We start from the raw sequence: 13,014 nt of genomic DNA on the forward strand, positions 1-13,014 counted from the left end.
CAATCAAGAAAGGGACCCATCCAATTTGGGATGGTGTCAAGTTAATATGGGCCCACGGGAACCATGGGGATGAATATAACAGCACCACCAATATCACAACAATGCAAGTCACCCCACTGAGCTCATACGTAAATGAATCTGATTTTAATATCTACTGTGATATTTCAAAATCATTACATGTACTCAGACTCAAATACAGGTAAAGAAAACTCCTACCTCTCTCTTCTTTGGGATCGATGGTTCGGTAACCTTCTGGAGTAGTGGGAAAATACCTAGAAACCCCTCCACCATCCGACTTCGGAGAGTCCGACAGTGGTGGAGCCTCCAGGGAAAAACCCTGTGAAGGGCTGCTAGAGAGCGTAGTTTCCTGAAGACTGCTCCCTGAAGATGTTTCTGGTGGAGAATAAATCAGCTCCTTCGGTTGAACTTCCCAATCTCCTCCAAGCTCTATAAGTGCTAGGCGCAAGTAGACACAGAGAGGAATTAATGACACGAAGGATAGATGTTACAGACCCAAAGAGAGGATAAAAGGCTTACCCTAGGAACACCTAAATCAGGCCCGGAAGACCGGAGGGTTAAGTTCCTGGATGGCAGTTTTGGAGAAAACAGGGGGGATAGTTGCAAAGCCTAACAAAGTGTAAAGAAAATTAGACTTAGTCTTTCCCCTCCCAATCCTGATCTTGTTAACTGAGAAGGAAAGTAACTTAGCTTACCTCCTGAAGGAGAGACCCCCTGCTAGTACTGGGAAGAAGTAGGCAGCGTACTGGCCCGTGTAAAGAGATGAAGGAATCCTAAAGAAAGGAGATTGTGATGAATGGAAAAATCCTGGGTGAAGCAAAAGAAATGCCACTGAAAGAAATCTGACTTCTTTATCAAAGATCGTACCAAGACCTGCGTCCTAGAATCGTTGGAAGAAGGATCGTCTCGTAAAGACAGGGACTCCTCGGATTCCACAGAAAGCAGAGAAGAAGGCGGAGGATCTAAACCGCGATCAGATGATTGCCTAAAGCGAACCATAAGGGAGTTTCAATAATAAGTAGGAGCAGAGAAACAGACACAGGACAACCACTTAGCTGTACGGGGAAAGAAGTGGAAAGGCTGCAGGTACGAGTGCGTACTTACGTCTGCGAAGCGCGGCTTGACTCTGGAAAGAGAGTAGCAACGTGCCGATGTGCAGGTGCTGGATACGGAAGTACTGCTCGCCAGTCTGGGGTCGTGTCTACAGCCTCTTCCTCATGTGGCCCATCGGCTATACCGTAACTTGCCGCAATGGGATTCTCCATGTTGGATGAGTAAAATGGACGCGGTACATCTCGTCCGTTGTCCCAAGGTTTGTGTATTCCACGAACCATCACAGTATGCCCCCTTTTAGGGGTGTCCCCCACCCCGGTTTGTCCGGATGTTTCAGATAGAACTCTCTTACCAGTTTGGGAGCATGTACTGCAGCCTCGGATTCCCAAGTCTGGTCGGCGGGAGTGTAACTCTTCCAATCTACTAAGTATTGTAACTTTCCATGATGGTAACGAGAGTCACAGATACCGGAAACTTCATATTCCGGACCAGTAGATGATGAAATGGGATCTGGACGTGCGGAAATATGAGGATGGAAAGAACTCCGTTGGTCCGGCTTCAATTGGGATATTTGAAAAACTGGATGGATACGAGACCAGGTCTTGGGTAATCGGAGTTTTAAGGCAGCTGCTCCAATCTTTCCCAAAACTCGAAAGGGACCCATGTATCTTGGAGAGAGTTTCGATGGTCATAAATGACGAGGCAGAAAGCGAGAAGACAGCCAGACCCAGTCTCCCGGGTTCAGGATTGGAGCCGGGGTTCGATTCCGATCTGCAAACTTCTTCACCCTCAGCTGGGAGTCTTTGAGTGCCTTTTCAGCAGATTGATGTCCCTGACAAATCTGTTGCATTAGATGGTTCACATCTGGGAATTTGCTATCTGTTAGTCCAGTCTTGGGAAAGGACGTAGGATGGAAACCATAAGTACAAAAAAAATGGTGAGGCGTTGATTGTAGAGTGATGGGAGTTATTATATGCGAATTCTGCCTTAGTTAATAACTCCAACCAGTTGTCTTGGACCGCGGAAATATAACTCTGCAGATATCCTTCAAGGGTTTGATTTAGTCTTTCCGTTTGGCCATTAGTTTGAGGGTGAAACCCGGAGCTCAATGCTCGTGTTATCCCCAAGATCTTACAGATTTGTTTCCAGTACCGTGAAGTGTACTGAGAGCCTCTGTCTGAAATTATAGTTTCTGGAAGCCCATGGAGCGTAAAAATTCGGGTGATAAAAGTCTGAGCCATTTGAGCGGCCGTGGGAAGACACCGGAAAGGCTCAAAATGTGCCAATTTTGTGAAGGTGTCAATGGTTACCATTATCGTGGTGTGACCTCGAGATGGAGGGTGATCTACCACAAAGTCTGTAGAAATAATCTGCCAGGGTCTTGTCGGTATCGGCATCTGTACTAAACTCCTGTAAGGAAAGTGTTTAGGTCTTTTTGTGTGAAGACAAATGGGGCAGGATTGGATGGATTGTCGTATGTCTTCTCTCCAGTATAGCCACCAAAAATGACAAGAAATTAATTCTTGTGTGGTTGAGACACCTCGATGTCCTGCTGTCTTTACATCGTGACTCATCCTCAATACCTCCTTTTGAAGACTCTTAGTAGGTACGTATATCTGCTGATCATGGAAATAGATTCCATCCTTCATTGTCAAGGACTTTTGTTGGGACTTTGAAAGTTTGTCTAGTCTGACTCTTCCTGATTGAAGTTTCAGGTGCTCCAGAAAATCTGATGGTTTTGTCAATTCCGCTGCCAGATATGGAAAAATGGGTTCAGATCTAAAAGGTTCAGGAGGAGAGTGATCCTTCCGGGATAATGCATCTGCCTGCAAGTTGTATTTCCCCGGGATAAAGGAAAAGGTAATCTGAAAGGGGAAAAAAAATGAGCCCACCTCGCTTGTCTGCTATTGCAAGTTTGAGCATATTGGGGAATTCTGAGGTTATGGTGATCGGTTCTAACTTCCACAGGGTACCATGCTCCCAGCAGGAGGTGTCTCCATTCCTCAAATGCCCGATTTATCGCCAACAATTCTTTTTCCAGCACCGTATAATTCAGCTCAGCAGGTGTAAGGGTCTTTGATAGATATGCGATAGGACGTTCCTGACTCTGATCATCTTTTTGTAGCAATACCGCTCCCAAGGCAAATTGGGATGCATCTGTCCACAAGAGGAAAGGACGTGATTGGTCTGGATTCTTCAATATAGGTGCAGAGGTAAATCTGGTTTTTAATTCATCAAAGACTTTTTGAGTCTGTTCGGTCCACAAGAATGTCACTCCCTTCTTGAGCAAGTTAGTTAAAGGTTGTGTCAGGGCGGAAGAATAAGGAATAAACCTTCGGTAGAAGTTTGAAAACCCGACAAATCTTTGAATATCTTTGCATGACACCGGAGTAGGCCAATCTTTCACAGCCAAAACCTTTTCAGGGTCCATAGCAATTCCTTGGGCTGATAGAATGTACCCTAAATAGGTCACCGTGGGTTGGTGAAACGAACACTTCTCCAGATTGCAGAAAAGATGGTTATGGCTAAGCCTCTTGAGTACTTCTCTTACCTGGGATTCATGCTCGATGACAGTTTAAGAGAATACCAGAATATTGTCGAGGTAGACGATGACGGACTGTAAAAGTAGGTCTGCGAACATATGGTCCATGAATCTCTGGAATACGGCGGGGGCATTGGATAGCCCAAAAGGCATTACCTGATATTGAAAATGCCCGAATGGGGTCCTAAAAGCTGTCTTCCATTAGTCTCCTTGTCTTATTCTAATCAGATGATAAGCGCCTTTTAGATCCAATTTTGTGTACACTGTGGCTCGTTTGACTGCCTCAAGAATATCCGGAATTAATGGCATGGGATATTTATCAGGAATGGTTATCTTGTTCAATCCCCTGTAATCGATACAGGGCCTAAGCTCGTGGGTATTCTTCTTAGGAATAAAAAATAGCGATGCCGCTGCTGGGGACGTGGACTCGGTAATCAATCCATTCTTTAGGTTAGTGTGTAAATATTCCGGCAGAACCTCTTTCTCAAGAGCGGAAAGAATGTACATTCTCCCAAATGGCAGTGGTGGTTGGGGTACTAACTCAATGGCGCAGTCATCTCTTCTGTGAGGCGGTAACTGAGAATATTCGGATGTGGACAATACCTCTGCAAATTGATTGTATACAGTGGGAAGTCTGGATATGCAATTAAGGAAAGTTGTTGTTTTAGGATCTTTCAGAGTAGTACAAGATTTGGTAAGGGGGAGTCCCCCTCCTTAATACAATGAGCCAGACAAAACTCGGAGCCTAGGAAGAAAGACCCGGCAGACCAATTGATGAAAGGGTTATGCCTACGTAACCAAGGTAACCCTAAAATGACAGGATAGTGAGCGGCTCTGATGATGTCCATCAAAATAATTTCGTGATGGTTTGCTATGGACATGATCAGTGACACGGTTTGACTGATTATGGGGCCTGAAATAAGAGGACTCCCATCCACACTTTCGACCGGTATGGCTTCTAGTTTATTAGATCGTGGAAGATTATTCTGGGTGGCCTATAGATCATCAATAAAATTGCCCGCAGCTCCGCAATCAATCAGAGCGGAAACTTCAAGGCCATTCTGATTCCCGAAACTTAGTGACTTGAAGAACCATCATGAATGAATGAGGAGTCCCTGTACACATGGAATTCTGTATCTTGTTTGAGGAACCACTTGAGGTAGTGGGTTCCCGAACTGTGGTTCCTCCTACGGTCGGGCGTTGGCGTTTCCCGACCTTCTTGGAGGAGCGATGGGACATTCCTGAACTGAATGGGTATTCGCCCCACAATACATACACAGACCCTGGGTTCTCCTCCTCAACCTTTCGTCTGAAGATAATGGACCCCTAGCAGTGGGACCCAATTGCATGGGCTCTTCTGAGGTGCTGGCTTTATTGGATGAGGATGCTGGAGTAAAGGGGCGTTGGGTTCTTCCCCTTCTTCGCTCACTGATCCGTTCTTTGAGACGGTAATCAATCTGCATCACCAATGCAATAAATTCAGACAATGATGCGGGTCTGGGTATCCGTGATACTTCATCTTTCAATTCATCGGACAGTCCTCTTCGAAACAGTGTGACCTGTGCATCGTCCGACCAGATAGTTTCACTAGCCATCTGCTTGAATTTGGTGATGTATGCTAAAATGTCTAGATTTCCTTGTCTCAGATCTAATAGATGTTCTTGGGACACGACCCGTATCTCTTGTCGCCCGAACATCGTTCTTATGCTATTGCAAAAGGCTGTGTGTGAATCCAAGATCGGATTATTGGAGGTGACCAATGGGGTTGCCCAAGCCAATGCAGGAACGGTCATCTGGGAAATCATGTAACCAACGCGGTCTCTGTGTGAAAATAGGCACCCTTGAATGCAAATTGGATGGTACAGGCGTCTAAGAACTCTTTGACTTTATGTGGATTTCCGTCAAACTGACCTCTCGACAGAGGCCCAGGATGCACCTCCGAACAGTGGGGGGATCGGTTTGTTATGGCTTGTTGGGCGGCTGCTAGCTGAGCTGTCTGCTGTTGGTTTTGCTGTGCAGCCTGCTGTTGGTTCTGTAGTAACGTGGCATTTTCTCCTGTTTAAGAGTTTGAACCTCGGATGTAAGTGACTGAACTGCCGCTATCAATTGCTGTATTTGTTGATCCATTTTAGAATCAATGAGTTTTCTGAAACCGTATTCGAGTTTGAGTACTGTTCTCGTTCCTATCTTTTTTTGGCGTTGCTAACTGTGATATTTCAAAATCATTACATGTACTCAGACTCAAATACAGGTAAACAAAACTCCTACCTCTTCTTTGGGATCGATGGTTCGGTAACCTTCTGGAGTAGTGGGAAAATACCTAGAAACCCCTCCACCATCCGACTTCGGAGAGTCCGACAGTGGTGGAGCCTCCAGGGAAAAACCCCTTACGGGGAAAAAACCCTGTGAAGGGCTGCTAGAGAGCGTTGTTTCCTGAAGACTGCTCCCTGAAGGTGTTTCTGGTGGAGAATAATCAGCTCCTTCGGTTGAACTTCCCAATCTCCTCCAAGCTCTATAAGTGCTAGGCGCAAGTAGACACAGAGAGGAATTAATGACATGAAGGATAGATGTTACAGACCCAAAGAGAGGATAAAAGGCTTACCCTAGGAACACCTAAATCAGGCCCGGAAGACCGGAGGATTAAGTTCCTGGATGGCAGTTTTGGAGAAAACAGGGGGAATAGTTGCAAAGCCTAACAAAGTGTAAAGCAAATTAGACTTAGGGCCTGATCACGACTTTGGCGGTAACGCCGGCGGTATGACTGCTGGCGGTATTAGCCCTACCGCCGAAGTCCCCGGTGCTAATAGCGCCGGATCACGAGCCTGGCGGTAATGGAATTCCTCATTCCCCATTGGGCTCAATGGGGAAAATTTGCGCTCTTACCGCCAGCGGATTTCCCGCCGGCGGTAATAGCACGAATTTTCGGTGGATTTCCCCCCAGCCAAGAGCTGGGGCGAAATCCGTCGAAGTCCTGATTTGGCGGACCCTTAAATCCGGCGGTAATAGCGTGACTGCCGGATTTAAGGGTTACCGCCAAAGTCGTGATGAGGCCCTTAGTCTTTCCCCTCACAATCCTGATCTTGTTAACTGAGAAGGAAAGTAACTTAGCTTACCTCCTGAAAGAGAGACTGACCCCTGCTAGTACTGGGAAGAAGTAGGCAGCGTAATGTCCCGTGTAAAGAGATGAAGGAATCCTAAAGAAAGGAGATTGTGATGAATGGAAAAATCCTGGGTAAAGCAAAGGAAATGCCACTGAAAGAAATCTGACTTCTTTATCAAAGATCGTACCAAGACCTGCGTCCTAGAATCCTTGGAAGAAGGATCGTCTCGTAAAGACAGGGACTCCTCGGATTCCACAGAAAGCAGAGAAGAAGGCGGAGGATCTAAGCTGCGATCAGATGATTGCCTAAAGCGAACCGTAAGGGAGTTTCAATAATAAGTAGGAGCAGAGAAACAGACACAAAACAACCACTTAGCTGTACGAGGAAAGAAGTGGAAAGGCTGCAGGTACGAGTGCGTACTTACGTCTGCGAAGCGCGGCTTGACTCTGGAAAGAGAGTAGCAACGTGCCGATGTGCAGGTGCTGGATACGGAAGTACTGCTCGCCAGTCTGGGGGCGTGGCTACAGCCTCTTTCTCATGTGGCCCATCGGCTATACCGTAACTTGCCGCAATGGTATTCTCCATGTTGGATGAGTAAAATGGACGCGGTACATCTCGTCCGTTGTCCCAAGGTTTGTGTATTCCACGAACCATCACAATGAATGACAGAACTCCTTCAGAACTCATGTGGGTTCAGAATCACCCATACCCAACGACCATGCCAGTTTCAGAAACTGCAACATCAGGAAACACAACCATCAGAGAAGGGAGTAGGGATAACAAACGCATGACCATCACCTACTATAATGTATATACAAGATGGGAAGGCGAGGAGGGTGGCAAGCGGGCCCAGGGAAACGGGGGAGGTGGGCTCAGAAGGAAGAAGAGGGAAACAACAGGAAAAATGGAAAGAGCATTATAAATTCGGCTTAGACACAGTTGATGATCCCCAGCAACCCCCACCAGACAAACAAATGGTATGCTGACATGAGCAACATGGCAAAGCAAGCTTAACGAAAGTTGCTACGTATGCTCACTTACACCTCATGCCTCAGGTACCCCAAAGGTTCTATTGCCCCAAGAAGTACCATTTGCAGAGGCTCAGTGTCTCCTACATATTGCACTATGTCGAATCAAAAATACTTTTCAAGTGCACACGGTTTCATTTGAACTATTGCAGAACGAGCGGACATGTTATTCCCGGCCGCAAGGAATAGTTTGTGTAAAAGAGCCTTTCCTGGTGATAAAAGGGACATTTCATGCAGACAATAAATTGCAAAACAAAGAAGTACTATGCAAAGCGGAGGCGCTGGGAGGGTTGTCTGAAGAAAAGCTGTCATGGGTACAGAGAACATGCGCTCCTACATGGACTGAACACATAAAAAAGCTCACTTGGGTCACCGCCATCGAGAAACCCTTTAAACTACAAAAAGACATTTCTTACAAACTTTGTTTCCGTGGGGAAGGGAAAAAGGATATGGGGGAAAATAAAAACTGCAGGAAAACTCTCATAATACAGGACATGAAGAAAGGAACGGCTGCAATGATGGATACATACTGGGTTTGCGGCAACATGGCGTACCTGCAACTCCTGCAATCATGGAGAGGCACATGCTCATTGGCAACGCTGCATTCCGCCCGAAAGGTGATCCCAGAAAGCCACATCCACGGAGGAAGCTCACACGTGGTGGCCCCAAACAAAATGTCACCCACGCCACATGAAACAGCTTCCGTGTATACCATAGAGGAGGAAGGTGCACAAAATCCAATGCAGAGGAAGAAACGATCATCAAATTATATCTCTGCCAAATCATCAGAGCTCCTGCCCCAAATACCAGATTGATTCCAGCTGTTCAGCTCTGTCGAGACATTCTTTGCGTCCCTCATTCCTAGCATCCAGGCAAGAGCAAATGCCAAGTGGCTCCAAATCACATGGTGGGAGCTCATCTAATTGGCCAACGACACTGAAGAAGGGTTTAATGACATCAAAGTGGAACTTCGAGCCGTGTGATTAATGACCATGCAGAACAGGTATGTGCTAGACCTGTTAACAGCAATCGATGGAGGTGTTTGCCGAAAAATGGGAGGCGCATGTTGCACATTTGTACCTTCTGGAGACGCAGAGAATGGGTACCTCTCACATGAGATAGCAGCAGTGCATGACTTCGGAGAGCGTATGAATGACGAAGGAGGGGCACAGCCCAGCACTTGGTTTGATGTTTTCTCCTGGGTACCTTCCTGGCTAGGAATGACCATGAAACTTCTCATACCACTCATCGTCTTTTTGCTCCTCATTTTTTGTGTGCCAATTAGGACTCTGATGCTGCGCAAATGCAGTACCTAATGGTGCGCTGATGATGGTAACAATGGGCCATGAAAATGGATATATGATATATGATATTTTATTTGTATTGCGCTCGTACACAAGTGTTTCAGAGCGCGAATGGAGTGGCGCAAATCAAACATGAGGCAGAAGTACAATAGATAATTCGGAGCCCAAATATAGAATGAAAGCTATATACAACACAGGGCACAGAGTGGATAATTCACACAACCATAAAGGAGCCTAGAGAGTTACAATGGTACAAGGAAGTATGGGTGGACTTGGAGGGTGTATTTATATGACCTGTACCCCAGATGAGTATGCTAGAAGGGGATAAAGCCTCTGAGCGGTATGCAGAGCATGGATGCCAATAAAGGGGACACCTGCATGGGATGAAGCAGTGGCATTAGAAGAAGAACGTAAAAGATTGGAGCAGTTACAATATTCATTACTTAAGTAACGAAAGGGGGAATGAGTGGAAGGAGAGGGCATTCTGAACCCCCTTGCCCCCATTCCTACACTTACTGGGTAGACCCAGTTGTGGTTGCTTTGGGTCCAGGGACCCGGCCTCGGAGCACTCGTGCGGGAATACCCTCAGGAACTGTGACCCCCCCTTGTAACAGTGTGAGACCAGAGTTGAACGAGACTCCATTTTGTAAGCCACCGACTCCATTTTGTAATGGTAGGATAGTTGTCAGGTTTCAACGTAGGCCTGCAGCTCTCCCAGCCAGGCGCGCGCACAGTGAGCAAGTTCCTCCCGCACCTCCTCCCCTTGCCGTCTCTGCAGTTGTACGTTTCCCATGAGAGACTAGCTGCGAGAATGCAACAAAATTCACACTGTATCGTCTGTCTTCCGTCTCACTTCACTGATCCAGATACAGCCCTGAGCAGGGTCCAGGGCAAAAGCCATCCGTCTCTATAAACCTGCCCCCACACCCAACAGACCCTGGCCATAAAGAACGTAATCCCCATACCCCTTAAGACAGAGTCAACCGCAATAAGTGACCCTTGAGTCTGTTTGATCGTTCACGCCTTAATGAGGACAGAGCCAACGTGCTTTTTTGCATGTGAAATCATGTAAACTCAATAATGGGGCAATGTGTATACGAGTGAACAATATAGCATATATGTGTGACCAGAAGTTCTTATGTTAAGCTTAATAATGAAAGTGTGATGTATATTAACATATGGTACAAAAATGCTCATACACGCCAGCGCTAAGCTACCTCAATTTCTTAAGTTCCAATGTAAATATATGTACGATATCGTGTAAACGTAATACAGCAGCTAATCACTCTCGCCAAGTTACATCTGCTGAGGCTGCATGCACAGACCCGGAGCCATGAACTGCGTTTAATGAAAGATGAACGCTGATTCAAACACATGTTTTTAATTTCTTGAGGAGTTCTTTGTTATGTTGAGAATATTTAGCCAGATAGAAAACATAGGGCCTCATTACGAGTTTGGAGGTAGCCATGGAGCCATTAGCTCCATGGCTGCTTCCAAACCGGGCTCCATTACCGGGTTCCTGCAATGAGGAATAACCAGGCCATTCCGACATAGGAGGACCCGGTAATTCCTCCTTGCAGGAACCATTCGCCATTCCCATTTGAGCCCCCATAGGGATCAATGGGAATGGGGAGGGAGGTAACAACAGGCACATTACAAGTGTCCCGTTGTTATCTCCCTCTTCCCCTCGCGGGACCCGGAAAAGACATCTGGTTTTACCAGACGTCTGATCCGGGTCCCGCAAAGGGAACCTCGTAATCGGCCCTGACGGAATGAAGGGGGCCAGTCCCGTACCGGCCCCCTTCATTCCGTCAGCGCCAGGGTCGTAATCAGGCCAATAGTATCTTCTAAATCAGTATAACCTAAATGTAATATAGTAAGCCGCGTGTAAAGGCCTGTAGGTAAGATCTGTTTCTGAAGGCCTTGTTTCTTTGTGCAACGAGGAACTATACTGCAAAGAGGTTTCGATTCTCCGCTACCCTTGATGGTGTCAAGACAGGTTAGCAGAGATTTAATGATGTTTGGACAAGCAGCCACTAAACCCCCCCACAATGAAATATATGCCCATGATGGTATGTGCCTCTTGTGACCCATTTGTTTAAGTCATAGGGCCTCATTACACGGATGGCGGTAAGGATTTACCAGTACCGCCTTACTACGAGGTCCCTTTGCGGGTTGGGGATTTAACGCCTGCTTTTTGCAGGTGTTAAAAACCAACCCGCAAAGGGACCCAGGGAGCTAATTACGGTACCGCAATTTGCAGTACCGTAATTAGCGCCTTCCCCATTCCCATCGAGCCCTATGGGGCAAAAATGGGAATGGGGAAGGGCAATGGAATTCCAACCTGGGAATGGGGCGGTAATTCCCCTTTCCGCCAAGGCGGTGCCGGTATGTTAACGGCATGAACCAATGGCGCTATTAGTGCCATGGTTCTCCGCCATCCGTGTAATGAGGCACATAGATTTAGAGCCCTATTTGTTGTTTATCAGATGGACATCCCAGACCATACAATGACCCCAAGAGCTCTGCCCCGTAGTCAGTATATTCTGAAATTGTCTGAACAGGTTAAGCGCTGTATTCAATGGAAGAATCTTAACCTGGGCCCAATAGTAAATTAACCTGCATTTGAACCACGCGTGTATAAGTGTTTAAATCACAGGTCTTTGAGCTCGCAGGACAAGCTGATTATGGTAGTGAATAAATGGGAATGTGTGGCCACAAGGGCAAATGTTAAATGGTTATTTAATATGCAACACCGCAACAACTCACCACTCCACATGCCAATCCGATGATCCCAGCTGACCGATTGACCTAGGATACGTCATTGTCTCACCACGTGCCCTCAAGCCAACCAAATGCTGACCCTATGGCACCTATAGGTGTCGCTCTTAGCAACCAATCCCAACTGTTCATGTGCCCCCTAGGCCTTCCCTCAGCTCGATGATGATTTTGTTGTATATAATTGAATTGTAACATGTTTTCTGCAGAGCGCTCTCGGTGTAAGCAGAGTAGATTCTGCTTGCCCTATTTTAGATAAAGCGTTTGATACCACCAGCACTTGGTCTTGGTCTCATTCCCTCCTGGGGTGCGTTTTTACTGACTCCGTTGGGAGAATTAACTGTATTTTTAGGGACCTCTCACTTACACTAGTACAATTGCCATGCCAAATGACATACCTAATGATTGTAATGCTCCTTCACCAGTTCTCAGTACTGCCTGCAAGCCCACTCCTAGTACAATTGCCATGACAAATGCCATACCTAATGATTGTAATGCTCCTGTGCCTAATGATTGCAAGGCTCCTGCACCAGTTCTCAGTACTGCCGTACCTAATGATTTCAAAGCTCCTGTGCCTAATGATTGCAAGGCTTCTGCACCAGTTCTCAGTGCTGCCTGCGAGGCCACTGCTAGTACAATTGCCATGACAAATGCCGAGCGTGGTGTAGGATCATTTGCCACGTCCTCCGGTCTAAAGGACCCAAGCTACAGTCAGGGAGAAAAAACACTCTCACCTCTCTCATGTCACCACGAGGTGCAAAGGCGGGAAAAACTCCAGAGCCGAAGAAGAGGCCTCGAGGCAAAGAAGATGGCCCTGGGTCTTCAATCTGATGGCCCTCAAATACAGCGCGGGTAAGAGTTCATACTGCGCATGTGCAGAGAAGCAGTCTATCTGCATTGAGCCTGGCAAGTAGTATAGAAGCACAGTGCGCATGCGCACATAAGCGAAGGGACCCTGGCAAGTAGCTGTTGAAGCACAGTGCGCATGTGCACAGAAGTAGTGTTTTAGAAGGGAGCCCGGCTAGTAGATTGTTCCGGTCGTGTCTCTGCAGTGAGTGTGTTTAGTAGTCTGTAGGGTTACAGTGCGCATGTGCAGAGAAGCAGTTTACTGCAGGAAGCCTGGCCGAAGGCACACACTGCGCATTACCTTCTCGGAAGATCATGAGCGGATGCAGAAAATGAACCTGGCT

The 13,014-nt window shown here is 46.8% G+C and overlaps 1 pseudogene; it reads right to left on the reverse strand.

Annotated features, from left to right (window-relative positions):
- The window catches only part of LOC138554397 (zinc finger protein 850-like), a 225,070-nt pseudogene extending 212,352 nt beyond the window's left edge, over positions 1-12,718 (reverse strand).
- Between the last annotated feature and the right edge of the window lie 296 nt (positions 12,719-13,014).

Source organism: Ambystoma mexicanum, unplaced genomic scaffold (assembly GCF_040938575.1).
Source record: "Ambystoma mexicanum isolate Mex_15411 unplaced genomic scaffold, UKY_AmexF1_1 Mex_scaf16, whole genome shotgun sequence".
Taxonomy (NCBI): domain Eukaryota; kingdom Metazoa; phylum Chordata; class Amphibia; order Caudata; family Ambystomatidae; genus Ambystoma; species Ambystoma mexicanum.